We start from the raw sequence: 11,513 nt of genomic DNA on the forward strand, positions 1-11,513 counted from the left end.
CCATTTAATTTCAGCATTTTGTGCATATTCTCTCTTCTACTCCAATTCTGAATTAAACTGCTGCATAAATGCATTCACGTCATCAATTTGGCAAATAAACTACCTCAATTAAATATGATTAAGCTTAAATGCCCAGTTAATTAATAATCGTGGTACTAAAGCCTAAATTCGACAATATTGGCAAAATTATCTGGTCAATTAATGACTATGGTATAATCGCCTTTATTTCGAACAGTCGGGCTTAAGTCCAATTAATCAATAATTGTGGCTAAATAGCCTTAATTAACCACGCTTTTTTTTCTTTTGGCAATAAATTGCCTATATTGCAATTCAATTGATCACTATAGGCAAACAAATTGCCTATAAGTAAGATTAACCATTTTTAGCGACAAATCGCTTAAATCGAAGTTTTAGCAAAATGGCTTGAATTAATCAATCTTTTGGCTAAGAGCCCAAACATCAATTTTTGGCAATAAATTGCCCGATCAACCATTTTGGCGACAAAAAAGTCCAAACATCAATTTTTGGCGACAAAAAGCCCAAACATCAATTTTTGGCAATAAATTGCCCAATCAACACCTTTTGGCAACAAATGCCTAAAACAGAAAATCAATCAATCTTTGGCAAAATGCCTAAACAAAATGCACGAAGCATACACACACTCATGCATTAAGCATACCCATTCAAAGCCCTTTAAAAAAGGCTTATCGAACTACGTCGGCTTTGATCTCTCATTCAAACGAGAGTACGTAGGCACGTTCGGGATTTAACTCTGAGCGGCAAGTCGAAATCATCAAAATCACTTAAACATTTCATTGGTCCAATTACATCATTTACCCTGCAAAGTATTCATTCATTGGTTAGTTAATCAACATGACATAGTCTCGGGATCCACCTCGGGTTCATAGATTGTGCCTTAAACATTGGGATAATTAATCTAGTAATTATGTTAATTAAAATTGGAGTCAACTTAGGGTTTTTTCCTAGTTTACCCTAAAATAATTAAACAAGGTGGCGACTCACACATTCACGTGCATTTCTGCCCTTAGTCATATTCATTACATGTCTATTTTTGGGGGAGGGGTTCACAGTTTGGCGACTTCACTGGGGAATCTATGTAGTCATTTTGCATAAAGTGGACTACAATTGTTGCATTAACTAACCTGCCCTTCTTCAGGGTATTATTTTTTGTTGTGCTTTATTTTGCAGGGTACCCTGACATGAATCAGGTATTCTTTCTTTAAGAATACTGGATAAAGAAATTTGGACTTAATTGTAAAATTTAATTAAATCATTTAAATTTGTTTATTTATTTGCACGAATTGAGAATCCTTTTCTCCATTGCATAAAAAGCGAATTTCAAATGAATTTCTTCTCTTCTGTTTAAACTTCTGAGTCTGGATAGCAAGTAGCGCTGATCGGCAGGTCTCCTTGATTATGTTGACGGACAGCCAAAGCGTCCTCCCTGTTATCGTAAACCATCCCTAATCCTTTTGGGGGTGGCCCATGAGTATGCGTACTGTCGGACCCACGCGAAACTCCTTGTTTCACATGTGGTTAGGTATATCCATGCTCAAGGTTCAAGGGTCCCTTTATAAGCCTATTTTCTATTTGTGTCATAGCCTATAGTACCTATTCTTTAGGGCTGTATGTACCCAATGCTTGAAGCATCTCATGAAAACGGATTATGACGTGTGGTTGTGCACATTCACGACATATCATAAACATTGAATAAACACAAAAAGAACACAAAACATTCTTTTGTTTTTTTTTAGTCATGCACAGTTGGACAAAGAGTCGATCTACCTCACATTAGCTACCCTGATACACGAACCACTATACTCTAATCCAATTACCCTTATACTTACCCACTGTTCAAGTGCCAACATCAGTGCCAGTCACACCTACGGTACCATCCCCAACATCCCCAGCTACACCAGCTTCACCTACATCTCCAACAACCCCACATGTATCAATGGCATCAATCTCTGACATCCAAAACCTTATGAGCCAACTGGAGAAGACAAAGGGCCAGCCTCTCTTTCAGGTCAACCCTGAGAATGCCAACCTGCCCCTCTCAGGATTTCAATATGACACAGTACAGTGCATAGAGGGAAAAACTGCAAACTCTCGAATTCTCTTTGATTTCGGGACGATGCAAATAAACTGCATAGTGCCTTTGATGCTGAAAATGTCCTACCTGCCGGGAATGGTTATGGCAAGGTCCAGAAAGACATACCCCGCACTGCAAGCTTGGGAATGTCCAGTGAATAAAGGGACTTTTGGGCTACGATAGGAGCCCACTGATGAAGACCTGGCTGGAAGGACTAGGAGAAAAAGGAGAAAGATACAGATGCGGCCATGCTTTTTGACTTTGAATGGTCACTTCTGCAGACCGGGAGAAACGATTCCTTATCGTGGCTTCCAAGAACCATTTTACTGCCCGACTGCTAAGAAGATGCTGCCTGGGATAGAAATATTTTCTGATGTCTGGGGCAACAAGCCCGAAACAATAACTGAACTGAAAGTGGAAGACTTCATGCAGCCCAGTCTCTTTGACGAGGTTGCGGTCATTACAGAAAATGATGGGAACCAAGACCTACTGAGCCTGATCAAGTCGTACAAAGGGCCTCTCACCAACTGGTACGCCGAGGAGGAGCGCGCTGCTGATAAACCCCCTCCCGAGTCAAACCTAGAGTCAAAGTCTGTAATCAAGTCCTATACTGAGTCTGAGTCTGACTCCGAGTCTGAAACCGAGTCAGAGTCCAGTTCCAATTCTGAGTCGTCTGTGTCGGATTTAGAAAATCCAGACTTCAAATTTGATGTAATTTTCGAGGACGATTCCGTCCTAATCAATAAGAGCTTGCAAATTATTGGCTACCCTGCGTGTCTATCTTTCCAAGCATTCCCAAGCAAAAATAATGAAAATCAAATAAATGAAATAAAAAATGAAAAAGAAAAAATAATAATTGGCAAAGAAGAAAATGAACATACATACATTGCATCTGACTGTGTGAACAGGGAACAGGTCACTGAATGCTTGAAAAAGTTTGCTGATTGCTTCATGTGGAAGGCAAGTGACATCACGGGAATTGACCCGGCAATAGCGGTGCACAAGATTCCAGTATACCCTGAGGCTAAGCCAGTAAAACAGAAGCTAAGAAGGCTGAAAACAAAATGGTCCTTGAAAATCAAGGAGGAAGTAGCCAAGCAATTGGAGAATAAGTTCATAGAACCCATTGCCTACCCGACGTGGTTAGCAAATATTGTGCCGGCGCCGAAGAAAGATGGCAAAGTCAGAATGTGTGTGGATTACCGGGATTTGAATAAAGCATGTCCAAAGGACGACTTTCCCCTACCGCATATTGACTTATTAGTGGATCGAATGGCGGGACACGAGATGGTCTCCTTGACCGATCTCGCTGTCGGGTAAAATCAAATAATGATGCATTTGTCAGACAAAGAGAAAACGACATTCATCATGGAGTGGGGAACCTACTGCTACAGGGTTATGCCTTTTGGGCTCAAAAATGCCAGGGCAACCTATCAAAGAATGGCAACGACCGTCTTCCATGACATGATTCACAAAGAAGTAGAAGTGTATGTGGACGATATGGTTGTTAAATCATAAACAGCTAAAGAACATACAACAGCACTTGAGAAGTTCTTCCTTAGACTTCGAAAGTACAATTTAAAGCTCAACCCGGCGAAATGTCTGTTTGGAGCTACATCCGGAGTATTCCTGGGGCATATGGTCAGTTAGAAGGGCATAGAGATTGACCCTTCAAAAGCCAAAACCATTTTGGAAATGCCAGCACCGAAGATGGAAAAGGAAGTTCGGGGTTTCCTGGGAAGGCTACAGTACATCAGCCAGTTCATTAATCAATTGGCCGATACTTGTGGTCCGATCTTCAAATTACTCAGGAAAGGAGTAGCCATCAAATGGAATGAGGATTGTCAGAAAGCTTTCGACGAAGTCAAGCAATATCTGTTATCCCCGCCAGTTTTACAGCCACCAAGGCTAGGAAAGCCTTTGCTATTGTACCTATCAGTGACAGAAGAAGCGATGGGTGCAATGCTAGCTCAACAAGCAGAAGATACAAGGGTAGAAAATGCCGTGTATTACCTCAGCAAAAGGATGCTAGACTACGAGCTAAAATACAATAAGATAGAGAAGTTGTGTCTGGCTCTAGTTTGGGCTTGTACAAAGCTGCAGCACTACCTCTCGTCCTACACCACATACGTTATTTCTGAATCGAACCCCTTGAAATTCCTTATAGAGAGGCCGGTTCTTGACAGTAAGATGGCTAAGTGGGTGTCGGTGCTCGCAGCCTATGATTTAAAATTTGTACAATGGAAGGCAGTGAAAGGCGGAGCCTTGGCTGATCAATTAGCAGAATTACCGGTCGAAGACCAAATGCCGGAGGTAGAATTTCCCGATGAAGACTTGTTGAGCTTGGAAAGTGAAGTTTGGGAAATGTACTTCGATGGAGCTTCAAACTACCATGGAAATGGGGTTGGAGTCGTATTCAAAACTCCTTGTGGAGAATACGTCTCAATCGCAGTCAAATTAGATTTCGACTGCACCAACAATGAAGCCGAGTATGAAGCTTGCATAAAGAGGTTAGAAGCAGCCCTGGAAAAGGAAATAAAGGTCCTCAAGGTTTTCGGGGATTCCAATTTAATAGTCTCCCAAGCTTTGAGAAAATGGAAAATTAAGGAAGAGCGTTTGGTTCCTTACTTACAACGCTTGGACGAATTGGCTCAGCAATTTGAGGATTTATCCTTCCACTACTTGCCGCGAGCCAAAAATCAATTTGCTGATGCTCTGACTACTTTGGCCTCCATGGTTAATGTAAGGGGAGACCAAGTCATTCAACCTTTGACAGTTCGGCTACAGAAACAGCCAGCACATATCATGAATTTGGTGGATGACAAGCCCTGGTATTGGGATATACAGAATTATCTTCAGAATGAAGCCTACTTGGAGGGATCCGCCAAGACTGATCAACGGACATTGAGACAGTTAGCATCCGGATATTTCCTTACTAGGGGAGTTCTGTATAAAAGAAGTTGGACCTAAGGTGCGTTGATGAGGGGGAAGCTCAAACCATTATGGATTCCTTACACAATGAGGAGTCCAGTCCACACATGCACGGGATAGCTCTAGCTCGAAAAATTATGAACCTGGGTTATTACTGGTCAACTATGAATGCAGATTGCATGAGGCACGCGCAGAAGTGCCATGAGTGTCAAATTTTTGCTAAGCTGCAAAAACAGCCTCCGATCAATTTGAATCCCATTGCCTCACCTTGGCCCTTCGCAACTTGGGGCATAGATGTGATCGGAAAGATCCACCCAAAGGCTTCCAATGGTCATCAATTCATCCTGGTTGCTGTGGATTATTTCACTAAGTGGATTGAGGTAGCCTCTTATTCGATTTTGAATGCCAAGAAGGCGGCACAGTTCGTTCGTACTAACATCCTTTGTCGGTACGGAACGCCATTTGAGATCATCACTGATAATGGGTCCCACTTTCAGAGTCAATTTTCTGATTTGTTGAAAGAAAAGAGAATCCAACATCATAAGTCCTCACCCTATCGTACACAAGCAAATGGGGCTGTAGAGGTTGCAAAGAAGGCTATAAAAGTCATTTTGCAGAAGACAGTTAAAAAGCACAAAGCTTGGCATGAACAGTTACCGAATGCCCTATGGGGATATAGGACTTCAATCAGAACGCCCACCGGAGCAACTCCATATTCCTTGGTATATGGTATGGAAGCAGTGTTGCCTATTGAGCTGGAAGTTCAGTCGGCGAGGATTATCCGGGAAAGCCAGATCAGCGAAGCAGATTGGGCTAAGAATTATCATTTGCAACTCTTGGGTATGGATGAAAAAGGATTACAAGCGATCCACCGAACGCAGGCTTACCAGAGGAGAATGGCTCGGCATTTTAATAAGAAGGTCAAAGACCGAAAACTGGAAGAAGGTTGTTTGGTCCTGAAAGAAATTAGACAGCCAATCATAGACCCACGTGGAAAGTTTCGTCCTCATTGGGCTGGACCCTATGTGTTGAAGAAAATATTGTCTGGCGGAGCCGTCATTTTGACTGATTTGGATTGTTTGGAATTCACGAATCCATGTAATTTAGATCAGTTAAAAAGATATTTTGTATAATAAGCATTGCATAATGTAAAAAGAACTGCATTAGACCTGATTCTCTTCGGAAAAAAGAAATTATGTATCGGAGATATGTAGGCAGCCCTCATTGGGTACGGTCTAAGCATTAATGAGAAAATCATTTCATAATTCATTTTTCTTTGCCAAAAAAAAAAGGAAAAAAAAAAGAGAAAAACCCGCTAAGTCGAAAACCCGAAAGGGCGGCTTAGGCAAAAGTCGGGGCTTGCTAAGTTGAAAACCCGAAAAGGGCGGCTTAGGCAAAAATGGGTAGCTCGCTAAGTTGAAAACCCGAAAGGGCGGCTTAGGTAAAAATTGGAGCTTGAATAAATAAAGTTGGAAAATGCTTGGAAAGCTTAAAAGTCAAATGACATTCCCAATTAAAGCAATAAAGTCAAACAGTCCGAAGTCAAGCAGAAAGCAAAAGAGTCCAAGAAAAATAAATAAATAATGAAGTCTAAGTCTAAGTCCAAAAAAAAAAAAAAAAAAACAAAACATACATCCAAAGCCAAAGAACAAAATCCAAAATCCAAAGTCAAAGTCCCAAATAAAAAGTCAAAAAAGTCAAAATAAGGGAAAAACAACAAAAGTCCAAAAGCCTATAAGAGTCTAGGTGTCCCATCGCCTCCGTGGGGGCAACATCCTCCGAGTCATCCCTAGCTGCTGAACTCTCTCCAACCTCGCCTGTCCGAGGAGCCAACACAATCTCCTCATCAGTCCCAATCTCATTATTAGCGTCAGCCTGAGCCCAACCTTCAAGTACACTCAGCAGTGCGTTTCTCCTTGGCCTTTCAACCGGCCAGACAACGGCAATGAACCAGGTCCGATACTCAAGAGAAGTCTGAACACCGGTAGGATTAGGTGAAGGCCTAACCATGTGATGGTCTCTAACCCAAGCCTTAAGGACGGCTCGGGTAACACTCGGAGTGATGACTGAATCAGCTGAAGTGCCATCTACAATTGGGACAATCTGGTCTATCCCCATCTGCCTCAAAACGCGCAAAGCGCAGTACCAAGTACAGTGTGTAAGGCCTAAAAGGTAAACCCGAGTATGGCAGGAGCTAACCTGGATAAAGCGGGTGATGTCATACCAGGAAACGAACCACAGTACCTCGTTTGGACCCAACTCAATCAGCCATGAGGCCCATGCATCAGTAGACGGGTGTGTGATCAAGATCCTCCTTATACGGTACTGGGCGGGGCTATAGGGCAAGAGAGTAGGAGCAGCAACCACTTGGAGGTGGTCCTTTAACCAAACCTGAGTAATGATCCTTTCTATTACAAAGGAATGAACTAAAAGAAAGAAGAAAAAAATAAGGAAAAGGAAAAGGGATCCAGTCATCGAAGCCTAAAGCAGCTCTGTCAAGGCTCCTGATAGTCTCTGCCAGCACAATGCCGCCGATGCAACCCATATCCTCCATCTGTCGAATCATGGGGCAGATTCGCAAATCCTCAAAGCCTGGGTCCTTGTTGAACAAGAAACCAGCTAATAAGCAGAAAACCAAGGCCCGCATTCTCAGCCTCGCACGGTCTGGGTCGTCTGATTGAACCTCTGAAAATTCGTCAATCAGGGGCAGCAGAATTGCTTTCTGGTCACCAACAATCATGGCCCTAGCTTGTGGCCAGCTGAACTGAAACAGGCTTTCAAACGACCGAACATACCCAATTTTGACCTCATGCTTGACTAAAGGGGCATTGGGATCGCACCCTATAATAACGCGGAATTCCTCAAAAAGAGGGCACATCTCCTCCATCATGGCCCCGAACCGAAAAAACGTGGGCCTCCAGGTCCCAAAGTCTGATGTAGGCCCGTAGAAAATCCCAGTCAATTACCACTCCCCTAAGGGTAACGATAGGAGAAAGACCATACCTCCCTAAGTTGATCTTTTCGACTTTGGAGAGACTCTTAGTCTAATTGTGCATGCTTTGGTTATAAAAGGGATTCATTTTTTGAAAAAAAAAAAAGACCAGAAAATGAAAAAAAAATCAAGGAAAATAGCCAAAAGGCGGGTCTTCTGGACACGTCCGATTTTTGCCTTTAAAATTTATTTTTCAGACAACCACAGACTCCCATAAATCATTTTTATGGTTGCCGGTGGGGGGCAACTGTGAATACTCAAATTTTGAGTCTCAAAAAGTCTGTTTCCCCGGACTGCAAACACTCCGGCCGGACCGGAGGCCATTCGAAAAGTTCACCGAAAGTATGCCAATATGGTACTTGAAACGTCCGAAAAATTGCGAGGATAGCAGAACTGGTCCCGGAATATTTTTTGGAGGTACGGAACTCCCGAAAAGGCCTTTGGAACGAGAAACTAGCAAGTCCGCCGGCCACGGTGGCGGTGGCGGCGTCCGCGGCCGCCGGCCATGGCAGCGGCGGCCGCCCTCCAGCTCGGGTTTTCCCTATAAATACACCCCGAATCGACAGTTTTACTCACTCAGTCTGTGTTGACGGACGCTCTCTTCTCCCCTACACTCCTTGCGGTTCTTTTACTGCTTTTCTGCATTTTGTGTAGGCTTTTATTACTCTGCTGTTGTGATATTTGGTCACTTAATTAAATTAATTCTAATTAATATTCCCCAAACGAGGAGCTTAATCTGGAATTTTCAAGCTGAAGCTAAGAAGCGGCCGCCGATTAATTCAGGTAATAACGAAACCCTGCCCATTTAATTTCAGCATTTTGTGCATATTCTCTTCTACTCCAATTCTGAATTAAACTGCTGCATAAATGCATTAACGTCATCAATTTGGCAAATAAACTGCCTCAATTAAATATGATTAAGCTTAAATGCCCGGTTAATTAATAATCGTGGTACTAAAGCCTAAATCCGACAATATTGGCTAAAGTATCTAGTCAATTAATGACTATGGTATAATCGCCTTTATTTCGAACAGTCCGGCTTAAGCCCAATTAATCAATAATTGTGGCTAAATAGCCTTAATTAACCACGCTTTTTTTTCTTTTGGTAATAAATTGCCTATATTGCAATTCAATTGATCACTATAGGCAAACAAATTGCCTATAAGTAAGATTAACCATTTTTAGCGACAAATCACTTAAATCGAAGTTTGGGCAAAATGGCTTGAATTAATCAATCTTTTGGCTAAGAGCCCAAACATCAATTTTTGGCAATAAATTGCCCAATCAACCATTTTGGCGACAAAAAAGCCTAAACATCAATTTTTGGCGACAAAAAGCCCAAACATCAATTTTTGGCAATAAATTGCCCAATCAACACCTTTTCGCAACAAATGCCTAAAATAGAAAATCAATCAATCTTTGGCAAAATGCCTAAACAAAATGCACGAAGCATACACACACTCATGCATTAAGCATACCCATTCAAAGCCCTTTAAAGAAGGCCTATCGAACTACGTCGGCTATGATCTCTCATTCAAACGAGAGTACGTAGGCACGTTCGGGATTTAAATCCGAGCGGCAAGTCGAAATCATCAAAATCACTTAAACATTTCATTGGTCCAATTACATCATTTACCCTGCAAAATGCCTATCGAACTACGTTGGCTTTGATATCTCATTCAAACGAGAGTACGTAGGCACGTTCGGGATTTAAATCTGAGCGGCAAGTCGAAATCATCAAAATCACTTAAACATTTCATTGGTCCAATTACATCATTTACCCTGCAAAGCATTCATTCATTGGTTAGTTAATCAGCATGACATAGTCTCGGGATCCACCTCGGGTTCGTAGATTGTGCCTTAAACATTGGGATAATTAATTTAGTAATTAGGTTAATTAAAATTGGAGTCAACTTAGGGGTTTTTCCTAGTTTACCCTAAAATAATTAAATAAGGTGGCGACTCACACATTCACGTGCATTTCTGCCCTTAGTCATATTCATTATATGCCTATTTTTGGGGGAGGGGTTCACAGTTTGGCGACTCCACTGGGGAATCTATGTAATCATTTTGCATAAAGTGGACTACAATTGTTGCATCAACTAACCTGCACTTCTTCAGGGTATTATTTTTGTTGTGCTTTATTTTGCAGGGTACCCTGACACGAATCAAGTATTCTTTCTTTAAGAATACTGGATAACGAAATTTGGACTTAATTGTAAAATTTAATTAAATCATTTAAATTTGTTTATTTATTTGCACGAATTGAGAATCCTTTTCTCTATTGCATAAAAAGCGAATTTCAAATGAATTTCTTCTCTTCTGTTTAAACTTTTGAGTCTGGATAGCAAGTAGCGCTGATCGGCAGGTCTCCTTGATTATGTCGACGGACAGCCAAAGCGTCCTTCCTGTTACCGCAAACCATCCCTAATCCTTTTGGGGGTGGCCCATGAGTATGCGTACTGTCGGACCCACGCGAAACTCCTTGTTTCACATGTGGTTAGGTATATCCATGCTCAAGGTTCAAGGGTCCCTTTATAAGCCTATTTTCTATTTGTGTCATAGCCTATAGTACCTATCCTTTAGGGCTGTATGTACCCAATGCTTGAAGCATCTCATTAAAACGGATTATGACGTGTTGTTGTGCGCATTCACGACATATCATAAACATTGAATAAACACAAAAAGAACACAAAACATTCTTTTGTTTTTTTTTAGTCATGCACAGTTGGACAAAGAGTCGATCTACCTCACATCAGCTACCCTGATACACGAACCACTATACCCTAATCCAATTACCCTTATACTTACCCACTGTTCAAGTGCCAACATCAGTGCCAGTCACACCTACGGTACCATCCCCAACATCACCAGCTTCACCAGCTACACCAGCATCACCTACAACTCTAACAACCCCACCTGCATTAATGGTGATACGGATCAAGGGAGCAAGGTGAAGGATCCTCTAGCTCTACCCGTGGGACCAATCACAAGAGCTCGTGCAACCAAGCTACGAGCAGCCTTGAATGCATTTGCTCAAGAACAAATCACATTGGAGCTTCAAGATCATAATTATGCAAGGTGTGAGATTGAACTTGAAGAAACGCTAAAGCTTGTTATGGTGCTTAAGGCGTGCAAAGAGGCTGCCTGTTGATGAAGTTTACATGATTCTATACTTAGGCAAATTATGGAGGATGTTATTTTATTATGAGCTTAAGTATGAGTTGTGTAGGGCCTCCGGCCCATTTGTCCTGTTTTTATTTAAATTCTATTAGTGGACTTAATTAATTAGTGTAAGGCTGGTTGGGCTTATTTTCCAGAGTTGGGCCAGTCCTAGATTAGTTAATGTTTAAGTCAGGCTTATTTTAATTAGTTAGCTTGGACTTGTATTTTAATTAAGCCCATTTGGGCCACATTAGGTTTAGGCCTGGGCTAACTTAAGTTAATAGCTAAATTAGGGTTAGCTTACGTTATTTA

Source organism: Jatropha curcas, chromosome 2, assembly GCF_041381405.1.
Source record: "Jatropha curcas cultivar XTBG-Jc1 chromosome 2, XTBG_Jcur_1.0, whole genome shotgun sequence".
Lineage (NCBI taxonomy): Eukaryota > Viridiplantae > Streptophyta > Magnoliopsida > Malpighiales > Euphorbiaceae > Jatropha > Jatropha curcas.